Below are 15,375 nucleotides of genomic sequence, written 5' to 3'. Positions count from 1 at the left end.
GTTGTTTGCACGAGTTTCTGAGCCCATTCGGCAAAACAACATTGTGGGAGCGCAAGGTATTGCAAAGTGCTTTAACAATTTTGTCCGAGGCTGTAGTTATTGATATTACGGGTGATATATCAGTCCAAACCTCTTCTTTCATTTTTACAGTTCAGACCAGTTGTAATTCAGTGTACAGTATGATCTCTCACACAGACGAATAAGTTCGAGAGGATGTTGTTAAATGTATACCTGTTGTGGGATAACAGAAAACGGTAAAGGCACAAAAAGTAGAACGACTGCACATGTCATATTGGGGTACGAGACTTGAAGTTCTTAAAATTAATTTTTGTTGTTGCTTTTTTTGTTTTTTGTCTTTGATTTTAAGTAAAGAGGTCAAACTGTCGATCGCGAAAAAATATACATATGTGAAAAGACCAAATATTTCCAGAGATATTGGTAAAATACTTTTTCCCTAGAATTTCATTTTTGATTGACAGCATATGTAGACTTTCGGAGCGCTTTTCGCGGGAAACATCAAATAATTATCGTTGAGATATTTGTATATAAAAGCATCATATTTTAATTTCTGCGTCATGAAATCGTATTTTAAGAAAGTGTTAAGCAGTAAAGACCCACCTCAGCCTCGTGAATATCCGAGGTCTGGCGCTAGCAATAGGAAAAAGAGGGCATAGCGGATAGATCATATTATCAGAACTGGCTTTTAGACACCTGACGAAGCATATAAGCGAACCGTGTTCTCACCAGGCCGCACCCTTGCTGAATTCCCGCAAGAAAAATAGAAATGGCGCATTAAGAGCCATACAAATGCGCCCACTTGGGCGCACAAGGATACTACGAGCGAAACAGATTTTTAGAAGTAAGTTAGCAGTCTTTTAATGGTTCCAGCGAATACTCCAGCTCTTTGCTTCTTCAACTGAATGAAGACAGTTTATCAAAGTATTCAAAGCTCTTCAAAGCCTTCAATTTTATTGACTTTTGCCTTCGTCACACGAGTGTTGAGCAGCTTCGACATCTTAGCCGCCATATTGGATCAGTTAGACACTTTGTGTAACCAGGTAATTTAGAGCGCGGGCTCGTGTTATTCGTCGTGGCACGGAGAAAATTAGATTCTTTATTTCGCCCTAAAGTACCATGGATTTAAGGACGTTCGCGCCCAAAACGTTCCCACGTACAGATTTTTTTTAAACTTGCCACGCAGAAAGGTAATGATCTACTTTTCCCAAAAAGGCAAAAAAAATGGGGGGTCACCGTGCTCGTTTTCGAGATCATGAGGTGCATTTTTAGAAGATTGCGTTACTTTAAGACGATCTTAGCTTACAACTGTCAGCAATAAAAAAGCTACATGAGTGAAATTTAGATCAGGTAAACGTACTCAGTTCAACATAACTAATATAACTAAATTAACCTTTGCAACTGATGTCTTTTTCTGAGGTGAAATAGACCTTGAAAAACGATACATATTAGTCTAAGAAAGAAAACTTTGGTCGCACGAGAGCATAAAAGGCCAAATATTTGTAACTTCTCACGTACAGATTTTTTTTGTTTTTTATTAAAATGGACAAAATCAAGAAAGGAAGTGATCTATCGAAAGAAAAATGAGGGTCACCAAGCATTCAAGAGAGTAAAATCGCTGCGAAGTTCTCAAAGCGACTGTCTAGTCGCACTGTCACGCCATTGCGTGACATTTCCGAGAAGACCTGGGTCCACAGCTATCCCATGATGCCACATACTTTCATGTTCCATTCTTGTGGAAAATTTTTGCGCCTTTAGCATCGTGTTTACTTGCGTGGTCTACGATGCATGACGTGTGCGTGACATGTGCAAAAAGATGCGCAGTAGCAATGGGCGCGAACGTCCTTAAGTGTAGAAGATCATCGAAACGATCGCTGGTGAAGAGGACCATGAAGAGGGCAACGTAGCAAGCAAGGTCAAAAAGCCATTTCATTGAAGAACGACCGTGTTTTTCAGAGTGAATGGCGATCAAAATACACATGGCTTGCCTATGATACCGACAAAAAGATTACGACCTGTAAGGTCTGTCTCGACGCAAACAAATTAAATGCATTTACAATATTGTCGAAGCACCACCATTGCAAGAGTTCCAGTTTGAACGTACCTTGATGAAATGGGCAGAGAAATTACGAAGGATTTTTTCCACCCTAGTCATGGAGCTTATGCGCAAGTAACTTTGTTTGTCTTTGTCCCGCTTAAGCTCCTGCAAGGCCCCTATTTTTTAGGAAAGGGGGCCTGGAACTCCCAAGACCAAGTCCTGGTGAAAACTAATCGTAGCATCTGAAGAAAAACAATGGGAATTCAAAAGGAGTTAAATCAGGCTCTATCAGTACACTGCCAGTGAACGAGAATATACACACTTGCAGAGATAAAGAAATAAGAACCGAAGGGCATTTCCTATAGTCCTCTTGCAACATGACGCGGAAAATACATTATAAACGATTCACATAACCAGCCCGCATTCTGATATTGTGATATCGCCGTCGCCATTTGTTTGCGATGGGTTTTACGCACATCCCATATTGTGGTTTTTTTGAAAGCTTTTGCGTTGGTCGTTTTCCACTTTTTCTCTGCTGCTGCGTTTGATGAGATGGATGTGCGCGTCCTTTTTCTGTTTAGAATGAAGGCCGATTGGCTCGGAAAACATGCATCAAATCCGAAAAATATTAGTCACTATGAAGCTGGAGGAAAGCTAAACCTATTTAAACCTATTTCCAACAAACCAGCTTTTGGGAATTTTACAATTTTTCCACTAGAGTTTTTTCCGCGCGGTTGCTCGAAGTTCTTAGTTGGCGCTTTCGGTAGTACTCTGTAACTTTTGAATTTGATCGAATCAACGAAAGCCCCGACAACACTTTTTTTTATGTTTGTGGGTGACATACTTAATGAAAGAAATAAATTGCCCAAATATGAAATTGCCATTTAGTTGGAATTTGTAACTTCGCGTTTCAACCTGAAGAAAAACAAAGCATTTTCTTCAATATAATAAATGAAATATTTAACACAAGGGTTCATATATATGCGCCGTAATCGGAAAGCGCTACATCCGTTTCACTGAAGACACCCCTGAACTGAATACGGTAACCTCAAAAAAAGTATCTTGTTTTGGTCTCAATTAATTGCGCGAAATTACGAAAATAATTTTGAAATTTGAAATTATTTTGCCAGTTAGTAAATTGAAAAAGGAATTACAAACTAAAATTTTCGGGGATCATTCGGTGCCATTAGTGCTTCGATCATTTTGACACTTCGTGTGACCGCTAAAAACCCCCCACAAAACACCAAATACCTTTCATGAACCCGATTGCTACGACGATATGAAAGCTGTAACAGGTGCTAATGGTGTAAATAGAAATCAGCACTTAACATTTAGCGAAAGCAGGCGATCGAGAGTAGAGATTATTTTTTGTACCTCAGATTTCGGGAAACAAACGTAGAAACCCCAAAAAGTGACAATGAGCATGGCATGTGGATAATGCAGTATGATCATGACATGTGAATGACGTAGAATGAACATGAGTTAATTTCATTCCAGTGCTGGAGTGAAAAAGTGGAGTAAAATAAGGCGGAGTAAAATGTACTCCTAAGAGGAGTTAATTTAACTCCACCAAGAGTAATTTTTACTCTTACTAGTTAATATTTAAAGGCAATGACTTTGCTAGAGTAAATTTTACTCTCCCTACAGAGTAATATAATATGCTGGAGTTAATTTTACTCCTATTTATCGGGATACTGAGTAAAGTCTACCCCACTTACTAATTCTAATTCTAAAGCAGAAGAGGATTTTACTCCTATGTATTTTTGTAGAGTAAATTTAAGTTTAGCCAGTCTAAGATGTGGAATTGGGGTTGTTTTATTTTTGTGAAATCCACCTATTAATTCTTAGTTTTCGAGGAGTTGGAGTGAAAAAGTGGAGTAAAACTAAACGCAGTAAAATGTACGCCTCTTATTTAGTACTCCACTAATTAAGAGTAAAGTATACTCTCCTCCAAGTCAACAGTTTTACAGGATTAAAATCCTGTTAATGAAGGCCGGTATCTTTCCACATTTTAGTGAGGGTTAATACGATGAGGCCGCTCTGAATCTTGCTGGTTTTTTTTTTTAATTGGACGACGCGGTAAGAAAGAAAGATCGTTATCTTCCGCCATCTTGGATAACACAGTAGAGAACAGACTGGAAACTAGTGAGCCGTTTTGGTCAGCAGTCACCGGTGCAGCTCTTTACTCTTTACGACAGAGCGCAAAAACCGCTAGACATGCGCACTAGAATCACACTTGTGTTGCCGCCATTCCATTTTCAAAATGGCGGACGACAAATCAAAATCCACCACGTCATTGTGGAGGCTATCACGCCGCTGGCGTTTCTCTGGGAAAATTTGCAAAAAGATGATTTGAATCTGCCATCATTCAACGATGCTTCAGAGCCGTCAGGGAAGAGATCGGACCAAAACCAGTTCGCCTAAAGCAATAGAGTTTTTGACGAGCTTCGAAGCTTCATTTGACGTTCGTTGTTTAGAGTTTTGCGTTTCTTAAGGTGGTCGGTTACTCTTTAAGCTCAGAACAGAGATATGTTGGAGATAAATTGTTTTCGCGAAACATATCAAATATGACTTTTTTTTCGTTGATATGAAAATTTTTGAGAGGTGTTTAAAGGTGGAATTCCGATTTCATACACCAAGAGAGACTTTTTCAAATCGAAGTTTGAAGAGAAGCAGGTTTTTTTACCGCTGGTGTTCGTCTTCACAGTTGTAACTGGTTTTACACAGAAAAGCGAAGTCCAGTGCCTTATACTTTCACGCCACTCGATATAGTTTGTGAGGTTTTGGGGTCGTAACTTGTCCTGAAATGCATATAACGTACATGTATGCTTTTAACTTTATCTTGTCGACATTGTTCATGTAATACAATGTGAGTTTTCTCGCTTTATAAGCCAAGGCGACAGAGCGGCTGCCTGTTGTATTTAAAACAGCGGCAAATATTGACAACAAACCCTGTTATTTTTTTCCCTTTAACAACGTTCATTGCTATGTTTTGTGTAACTAAAGATAAAATATGTCAACTGTCACATCTGACTGCTGGGGGATTGTGTGCTTTTTCAAGTTTATGGGACTCTTTGCAAAGGGCGAGTTAAGTTAATTCAACAAAGTAAGCTGCTTTTTCCATTTAGAGACTGAAAATGTCAGCAAAGGTGCTCTAGTTCAATGTGCAAAGCGCTTTTTTTGGCTTTTGATGCCAGCAAAACAGTTCACCACACTAGAAAAATTTTATTTGAGGGCCACTTGCTACTGGCTCACAAAGACTACAGAATTTGCCACATGGATGAATACATTTCACCAATGAAGGTGAGTGATGGAATAAAATTACAATAGTCTGCCCTGAATTGAATTTTCCCTACCCCTCAATATAGATTCTACGCCCCCTTCTTTGTCAGTGCCAAAAATCTGCCAAGAGAACTGAAGCACTAAGTTACACAGAATTAGTCAGACAGGTAGAAAACCCTCAAGGATCAAAGGCAGGAGCTGGATATTAAGCAGAGAAAAATCAAGAACGAAAACAAAAACTTTCACAAAAAAACATGAAGGTAAGTATTTGGGTTTAGCTCATTTACGACAATGACATGCCAATGCCTTTGCAGTACTAACCCCCCCCCCCCCCCCTTCCCCTCTCTTCACCAAGACACACACACCACTGACAGCATTATATTGAGTGCCACAGGCTGTTGGCTGTAATCAGTAACACACTAAACATGCTTTATTTCATATTATTATTTACATGCACAGAACAAACTGCATTGAATGCGATGCACAACCCCATGAATTTCTCAAATTGCTTTTGGCCTATTACAAGACCTGTGAGAAAACCACACCAAAAAGTTAGCTCACTATAATAAGGTAAAACAGATATCATTTTCATAATGGTCATGCTCTACAATGTAGCTGTGTCACCGAACACCCAAGGTCAATAATTTTCCTATTATCCTAACAATAAACACTTAATGACTGGTCCCGAGGGAAACAGTTCATTTTGTTTTCCTAAAAATTTCCAATGTTCCCCTGAGGCGCAGACGAGGGAAACAAAATGAACTGTTTCCTGAGAGACCAGTCATTAAGTGATTTGTTATATAGCACAAATAGGAAAACATGCAATGGGAACAGCAACGGTGGTCGTCGGTCAACATTTGCGGGCAACAGTGCACTGTTACCCTCTGACGTCATAGATTTTGCACTGGTGCCCGCTCAGAGACTTTTGAACGGCAAAAGTGTTATTGTTAGATGTCATGTGACCTTGAAGTAACCAATGAGAGCATGCGCTGCTGGGGGCAAAAACAGTTATACAACAAATATAATTATTATTCAACATAACACACTTTTGCAGGAAAAACAAGATCAGCAACACAAATCAAATGTTGAATTGAGAGAAGAAAATGTCATGCTTCACAAAAAAGGACAAAGTTATAGAGACAACACAGTTTTCAAGAAAAATATTGGACTGACATAAAAATTAATACCATGCACATGTAACCCTGTGAAAAAGCACCCCAAATGCCTAAATTTCCAATATAGGTTTTAGTCAGAACAAACTTTTCCTTATCACAGACTTAATTCTTATGGTCGTTAATTTTCTTTCTAGTGCAAATAATATTGAACAAAACAAATAGTGTATTGTAATAATCAACTGATGTATGTTTAGTATTTTTTCCTTTCATTTTCCCAAATTTGTTCTCCACTTATATATATCTGTTTGGGTCAAGTTAGCAGAAAATTGGGGAATCCACTCAAAAGAGACACTTGTAATACCACTGGCAGTACTAAATCCTAACATTACTCAACAACAATGACAATATTATTTGTGTTCCTTTAATATATGTTTTACAACTAAAGGAGACACTGCATTTAGCTCTCTTGTGCACCATACAATTTCACAAGTCACTAGTCAACCACTAAACAAAAGGAGGAAAGAACTTATATGATCCAGACAAAATGGGAAATTTTGGTGGTGAACATTCTCCAGACCTGTTTGAAAATATCTTCCATGCCACAATGTATTTACAATATTGAAAAGGGTTTTCCGTGAACCAAGAAAGCTAATCAGCAGAGAGTAAAAGTAGGTTGCTGTACTACTGCACAACCTCAGTTTCTTCGTAAATCAGGTATGGCTACCATTTCCAACAAACAAAAACAATGATAAAACCATTACACAGAAAGTGAATAATGACAGTGTAAGTACAAGGGGAAAGATAATACCTTACATTATGAAATTTTGAACCACCGATACTGTGTTTTTAGCTTTCTGATTGGTTCACTCACTCTCAGTTAACAGCTCTTATACAGTATGACATAATATGGAAACTGATTGCGTCAAGTGTTACCACGCTGGAAACTGATTGGCTTTAAATTTGTCCAAGTGTTAAGAATCGAATGAAAATCTAATAAAACAATAATTAATGGATATAATTGAGTGGTTGATCTCATATCAACATGCACTCATGGAATTATAATAATATTATTGTTCATTATTGTCTTGTGCTATAGGAATTATATGCTTATTAGTATAATTACTGAAAGTTCTCTGCGCTGATTGGTTGTCATTGAGATGATTATTCTTACGTGATAATCACCTAAGCGGTTTTTCAAAATAGCCACAAGCTGTTTTGTTGAGGTGACAGACGAATAAATTAGTTGTTTTAAAGAAAATGTGTATTATTCAAATAATCAACTATGTAATAGGCGATTTGCATGATGGCATCATTTACTAAGAAATTGAGTTGCTTCTATTGTCAGGCAAATTTAAATTATTGTTTCCGATATTCCCTTAGAATCTATGAATGTTGGTGAATAAAAACCTCAACTTCATCTCGGTTTTTATTAACCGATATTCACCTTGCCTTCGGCAAATAATAATTGTTAATAATTATTATTTGGTGTTCATACTAATTTTTAGTGTTAAAGAATTTTCAGTCAGGGGTACGCATCTAACTAAAGCTGTAAGGCTTATTATTATTATTATTATTATTATTATTATTATTGTTATTATTATTATTATTATATAATGTACCTGAAGTGTTTGCATGCTTCCAAAGATTTACTGCACAAATGTTTTTGTAGCCGTTTTGCAAACTTACAATTATAAATGTGAAAAAGTTGACCAATAAGGTTACTCTGTTACAGTAATGTACTTTTCTGGGCTGTTCCACAACTGATCATGGTTTCTGCAAAAATATTTGCGAGGAACAGCAACAAAAACCTCGCACAGATCGATGGCATTTAACAGTCAAGGTTACGTGACGGGGAAATTGTAAATCCCAGGTGTTAAGAAAATTCAACTTTGTGGCTGAAGTTCACTCACAGTTCATCTGCAGCAAGAAACCCAGTGGACGATTTTATACGTATGACCGCGTTACAGTTCTCAATAACGTACAACGGCCAGCCAAACTTATTTTCAAAAGCAAAAACCTTTCGTCCATCAAGACCAAGTTGCTCCTGTAGTTCCCGAGAACAAAGAAGAGTTTCGTTGCCAGTTCGCTGGTTTCTGTAAGATTTTTAAACAATCTGGGGGCAGACCAACACCCAATGTCAAGAAAATTCACAGTAGCCAAAACCAACAAAATGATACAAGAGGACGCATTGCTACTTGACATGCAGACTTGCGAAGTAATCAATCGTTTGTCCTCGACCCTTGATTTGGAATCGCTGAGTGTTCTCTCCGACCTTGAAAAAAATTCCTCTGGCACCCAGGGTATGAGTCGGCTAACTTTCCACAAAATTTGACGAATGCTAGAGTGTTATTCTCCACTTCGATCACTGTCTCGATCACTTCGAATCTTTAGAGTTTGCGCAGGCGCAGTTACGCGAAAAAAGCCATTTTACGTCATTATTCTCTAGCCAATCAGCGGTTTTTGCGCTCTGTCACTCTTTACTGATTTCGGCGACAGTCGATTTCGGCGGGATTTTTAGGCGGGGCTTTCGGCGGTTTTACTCAAGTTTGAATCAACGATCACAATTTGTGCTGACGAGTTTTTCGTTTGTTTACTCTTTTAATGCTGATCCAAAGCAAGGAAATGCTTACGACAACTCAAGCAAAAAGGTAAGCGTTAACTGAACTATGAGCAGATAATATTTGATGCCTTAGGCCCGATTCAGACACTGCGTACTTCTCACATGAGCCGAACTTAACTCGAGTTCGACCGACACAAATTAACAAAAGTACGCCTGTTGATTCAGAAGTCGAACTTAACTGGCCCCTCCACAGCAGTTCCAAAGCCATTACCAAGAAAACCAATTGATTTTGTCAGCGATTTTCACGTAGAAGGCAAAACATGGTTTATGCAGTTCACTGATACAAGATACTGGTACACTGGTACAAGATAAACGGATTGAAAGCTAATCCTGAAAAATTTCAAGTAATGATCCTTGGAGAAGCTAGTCGTAAATGCAATTTTAAAGTAGGTGATATTGAAATTAAGAAAAAAGATCAAATTAACTTATTAGGGGTTAACTTAGACAGCAAATTAACGTTTAGTAAACATGTTTCAGACATCTGTGATCGTGTTAACAACCAGCTTAAGGTTATTAAGCGTTTCAGAAATATTGTATCCAGTAATACTAAAACTAGGTTGTATAAAGCTTTCATCATGCCGTATTTTCTATATTTTAGTAATGTATGGCACTTTTGCGGAGCCGGAAACGCGCGAAAATTAGAATTGCTAAACAAGCAGGCTCTACGTCTTATTTTTGATGACAACAACAACACATACGAGACTCTGCTTAACAATTTGAATATGACAACTTTACAAACAAGAAGAATACAAGACATGCTTATAATGGTCTATAAAGCACTTCATGCTTTAACACCTGCGTATATCACATCCTTACTTATTCTGAGATGCAATACCCAAGGGCTTAGAGGTATAAATAAGTTGTACCAACCTCGTGTGAACACTACAAACTATGGCAAAAACTCATTTAAATTCACTGCTACTAAATACTGGAATATCTTAACTGATAAACTTAGAACCGCACCCAGCGTAACTAATTTTAGGAACAATATCAAGTCATATGTATGTTAGTTTTTATTGTCTTATCTCATTGTACATACTTTTGTTTAGTTTTATCGTAATATTATAATCTAAGCTACTGTAATTTAATATCGTTGTTACTGTGTAATTTGCATTGTTATTTTAGATTACATTCGGAGATACTAGCATATTTCTTTGCTACTCTAAAAAAAAAATCCGAATCGAAATAAAGTTATGTATGTATGTATGTATGTATGTATGCATGATCATAAGTTCGGCACATGAAACGTTCGACGTCTGAAATCAAAGCCAATCGATCCACAGCCATGCTAAAGCCGAATTCCAGTCTAGGCCAGGAGAAAAGAGCCATTCCAAATTAAAACTGCCGTTCTTAATTGATTCAAACGTCGAACTTTTCATGTATTAAGTTTGGCTCATGAAAAGTATGGCGTCTGAATCGGGCCTTATTGTCTTCAAAAATGACAATTTAATGTAAGCTTATGTAGAATTCAAACCTTTTACATGCACCTTCAAGTCCCAAATTTGCCAGGCAAGGATATTTAATTTGGCTTAAGTGCTTTCACAAATTGGTATGTATTTCACAAGAGTAATGAAGCTTTAGATCAAATGGTTAAGCAAAATAGTGATTTGGTATTAGAGTGCTCTCACCGCAAATTACATGATGACAGAAAGCAGAAAGCTTCAGCTGTCATTTAAACTATTGTACTCAATGCAAATAGTATGTTAATGCCTGCATGAGATTGTTATTATTGGCGTTTAAAGAAAAGAGAGCCAAAGTTTGATGAGTCTGCTTTTCAAACACTTACATTATAACAGAAGTGACAGTGTCTGACACTTGCAGAGCGCAGACCCCAAACTAACCGTAACTCACAGTTATTGAAAGCTAAACGTTTTATTTAAAATGGGTGCTTAGGCTTAAATACTGTTTACAATCGCTATTTGTAGGCAGTCTGCAGTTGTCATACACCTTAGAAATGATCATCTTTATTATTACCAGCATTTTTTTTAGACATGTGATATTGAGTGTTCTTATCTGGATGAAATTCTTATGACATCTTTTATCTGTAAGTAGCAGTAATAATTTTTGTTTGGAATGTGACTGAGATTATGATTTTCACTATATTTATGTGTTGATTAACAGTTCAAATTGGAGGTGGGTACAGCTGCGAATTGGTTCATTAAAAGTTGCTGGGAAGTTTGGGCAGAGAGTTGGTTACAGAAAGTGCTGAGGCTAACCAAGAAAATGCCTTCTTGTTGCAACATACAGTACATACCACTACATGTATCATCTATGGAAGAGGAGTTGGAGGAAACTCTGGGATAAAAGAAAAGGTTGGTGCCATGAAAAAATTCCTTTGAGGCATGTTTCTGTAAAAAAGCTGTAATGCAGTCAAACAGCTGAAAGTCTGAAAGACTTAAAAGCTAATTGTTGCTTTTAAACAAGTGATGCATATAGATATTTACAAATAACTCACATAAATTACACTTCAACAACTACGGTAATTCTTGACAGTCACTGCAATAAAATAATTGTAAAGCACTGTCTGAGTTACAGGCCTGTGTATGTATAGACTAATAATGCCTAGCGATTAGCGGAAGATGATGCTGCAGTTTTATTTATCCATTGTCTCACCCAAGATCTGCTTTCAGTTTAAAATTTGAAATACTGTTAAATAAGAATTCTAAATACCTCATCACACATAATTTTTTTTGGAAAAGTGTTGAAGACAAAGAAAGCACCTGGCAATATATTTTCAAGATTTGTTCCATGAGTTCCACCACTATATGTGTACTTTTATCATTATGACAAAATTAATTTGATAGTAAACTGAGTTACTCAATGTCAATGAATCAAGAACAATGTTACAGATATAATCTCATGCAAGTACCGGTATTACAAGTGGTTCCATTTATTTGGTACACCAAAATGGGTGGCTGGTGTTTTTTGTTTCTCAGGATTAGGGATGTGTTAGATTTGTGCTCTCTTCCTATTTTGTTAGAATATTGTGGAATGATCTAAATTTTGGAAGGGTTATACTAATCATTATTCTCTTTAATTACTTTTAAGGATGATGAGTCAATCAATGGATGGCAAAATTTTTGCATCAGTTATCCTAAGGCATGTTCCATTTTTTTACGTTTGACTTCTTTCTGTAAGAACTGACTTGTATTACATGTACGTAAAACCCATTTTGTTATACTGAGTCACATTTATCCAAGTATGTTGTATGCTTTAGTTTTTGTAATTGAAGTTATTTTGCAGCCATTGTTGCAATCTATAATCAAAACACATACCACTCAATTTATCTTTGTTTAAGGCAAGAACACATTCAGCTGATTGCCATTTTATTATTTCCTGAATAATTAGAATAAAGATAGCTTTGATTTTTGCGATGTATTTGTATGTGTATACATTGTATTTATCATGCATATCGATGTGCATTCTTTGCAATCTTATGATTAAAAATTACCAGTATTGGATGCTTCATTGTAAACCTGGTCTTTTCTTTACATAATATTAAAAAAAATGAACTTTTTATGGGAAACTTTTTATGAGAAATCTGACTATAGATGAAGGTACAGTGGATCTAGTGAGGGTGAATGTGTTCTGTAGAAAGAGTAAATATTACTCTGACAAGGGGAGTAAAGTTTAAGAGGGTAAATTTTACTCTTGAAAAGGAGTGGTTTTGTACCTTTTTGTCTCACCCCAGTTTTAAATTGAACTCCATTTAAAGAGTTCAATTCACTTCAATAGAAGGATAAAATTTACTCTTGTATTGGAGTGAATTTTACACCACAGGAGGGGTAAACAACACTGGAGTAAATTTTACCCCAACAAAAGAGTAAAAGATATAGGAGTACAGTTTACTCCAAACACGGAGTAAGCAATACCGGGGTGAATTTTACTCCAAAAATGGAGTGGTTTTGTACCGTTTTTTTTACTCCCTTTTTGGAGTTAAATCTACTCCTTGAAAATAACAGTGAGGGGGCATCCCACGTAAAAATATCCGATTAACACTCATAGAAACCATGTGTTTATGCTGAAACTGTTGAGTCCATTCTCTCGTGAAGCAAGAAATATCCTATTTTTGAGCATTTTATGGTGAACTTAACCGTTACCAAGTCTAGACTCCTTTATCTTAACATCGCTGTTTCAAGCAGAGTCCATAAGCCCATCGCTAAGCATGCAGTAATAACTACTTTTATAATATGACATATCTTTAAACATGCATAATTGAATGGTACAAATTTATTATTCTTACCCAAAGTTTGAGGATTTGAAGCCTTCTACCTTCTTTTAATATGTGCTACAATATTCAAGATGCTGAAAAAAAAAAGAGAAGTCATAAATAGGATATAAAGAAAAAAAAATCCGACTTCCTTTTAGCATACTGTCAGCCTTTCCAGTCGAAAATGGAACATACTGTCAAAGCTAGGAAACTAAGAATCTCTTAGATTTTAAGGGAGGCTTAAAATTTTTCTCCAAAGTTAAAAAAATCCCTTGGAGCAAATTCATAGCCACCTTCGCAAATGAAAAAATTTAAGCTGGCTAAGGTGAATCCGCTCTATATGCATTTTTAAACTTTCAAGAGAGTTTTATCGAAGCCTGCTAATCACTGACTCATCACTTTCCAAATGGGGGTCACCGAGTTAGTTTTTTAAGCGATTGAAGACTAAACATTGGGTGTATTTAAATAGTTTTGTAAAACAGTTCTAAATATAGAAAGTTAAAGCAAGCCCTTTTCTCTTTGCTACAGTGTGAAAATAATCAATTTGTGGATTACTGAAACAATTCAAATGTCACCGAAGGCAGCCCAATCGTATTGAGAAATGATCAGTTTTAAATGAAGTGCCAACAGATAGTCTCGAGGATTTGATTGATCGAGACGTACATGAATGGATGATGATATTGTAGTTTCAGTTGACATCAACAACCTAAGATGAACCAACCAGTTCACTTTGTAAGGGTGCTTCACGTCAGTTGCTATTTTGCACTTAAAGAACACTTTCAACTATTGATTTGTTCTTGTTCTGATGTGCGGAAAATGAAGACCTGAAAAACGAAGAGCCCCGCTCCCCCAGAAAAAATAACATACCAAATGGCAAATAACAAAGCACATCATTCATGTTATTTAAAACGATCGATAAGCTATCTCTTGTGAATTACGGTAGGGTCTTTGTTTTTCATCCAAGCTGGTATGTGGAAAATCACAAATGTTGGGTTGAATGGACTAGGTGGAGTGCAGAGTGTGGAAAACGTGGAGATTGCAAAACGCGAAGTGTGAAAAATGCGGAGTGTGGAAAAATGGAGTAGCACGATGGTTATTCCACGGATTTCCTGCCCCAATTCCTCTTCAAACCATAGGACATGGGATCGGGCACTGTTCAGCCTTGTCTACCACCACCAAAAATTAATGTTTCATTTGAATCGTTAAAACGTTTCCTCTCAAGAGGTACCTGTGCATACTGTAATGTGCCCTCACAGTAGACCAAACGCTCCCTCTCAGCAAGCACAGTCGGCTTCATCATACCCAGCAATGTACCGCTCCAATTCACTTAACATTTCGTATCATGAAGCACAATTGCCTGGCTCGTATCCTGCAATATACCTTCCCATTCCGACATATTCGCCGTTCCCTGATGAACCGTCATGCCGACCTATACCAAAAATCCACCACCACCAGCAGGAATTAACGTGACATTTGTATCAACCAGTAGCTTTTCCCAGCAATGTACGAAAGTGCTATGGATGTGGTGAGAATTCTGCTGACAAATTCCGGCGTTAACATTGTAGTCAGCCATGTGGACAGACGGGTTGTACAGAGAGATGAAAGGAAAAGGACACTGGTGTACAACCCCGACTTCACTAACACTTATTACCACCTAGCCCTCTCACACATTAGGAGAAAAAAACCCCATGTTTAACAGGCAAGTCCACATTGTTTCGGTCGTGTACAGATCGCTTGATCAAGGAGAAATAGATGTTACGGGATACGATCTAGTCGTTAACACAATCGATTAAGAGGATCGGACAGTTAGCTATGGAGGTATATCTATGACAAATTCAATGATCAGTATTTGAAATAAAATTGTCCAAATCATGAATGCATCAATCCAAAGCTGAATAGCGACAAGCCGATTCTGCAAATGGCAATCACGGAAAGAGGCATAACGCAAATAGCCATAACGTGAAGAGGAATAACGCAGAGGCATAATGCAAAAAGGCATAACGCAAATAGCCATAACGCAAACAGCCATAATGTAAAGTAGGCATAACGCAAAAAAGCATCACGCAAAGACGAATAACGCAAATGCCCATAGCGC

At 37.2% G+C, this 15,375-nt stretch overlaps 1 protein-coding gene and 1 long non-coding RNA gene across 4 annotated transcripts in view; one reads left to right on the top strand and one right to left on the bottom strand.

The window, feature by feature from the left end:
• Window positions 1-12,530, top strand: part of LOC137990211 (uncharacterized) — a 24,326-nt gene extending 11,796 nt beyond the window's left edge. For both annotated transcript variants that reach the window (XR_011121223.1, XR_011121222.1), the window contains exons 2-3: window positions 11,192-11,382; window positions 12,119-12,530. This is a non-coding gene — a long non-coding RNA (uncharacterized lncRNA). The remainder of the gene's footprint in view (window positions 1-11,191; window positions 11,383-12,118) is intronic.
• LOC137990210 (TNF receptor-associated factor 2-like) overlaps window positions 1-13,378 on the bottom strand; it is a 41,182-nt gene extending 27,804 nt beyond the window's left edge. For both annotated transcript variants that reach the window (XM_068835641.1, XM_068835642.1), the window contains exon 1: window positions 13,314-13,378. The gene's annotated coding sequence lies outside the window, so the exon portion shown is untranslated. The remainder of the gene's footprint in view (window positions 1-13,313) is intronic.
• Between the last annotated feature and the right edge of the window lie 1,997 nt (window positions 13,379-15,375).

Source organism: Montipora foliosa, unplaced genomic scaffold, assembly GCF_036669935.1.
Source record: "Montipora foliosa isolate CH-2021 unplaced genomic scaffold, ASM3666993v2 scaffold_67, whole genome shotgun sequence".
In the NCBI taxonomy this organism is placed as follows: domain Eukaryota; kingdom Metazoa; phylum Cnidaria; class Anthozoa; order Scleractinia; family Acroporidae; genus Montipora; species Montipora foliosa.
This window is presented reverse-complemented; position numbering and strand designations above follow the sequence as displayed.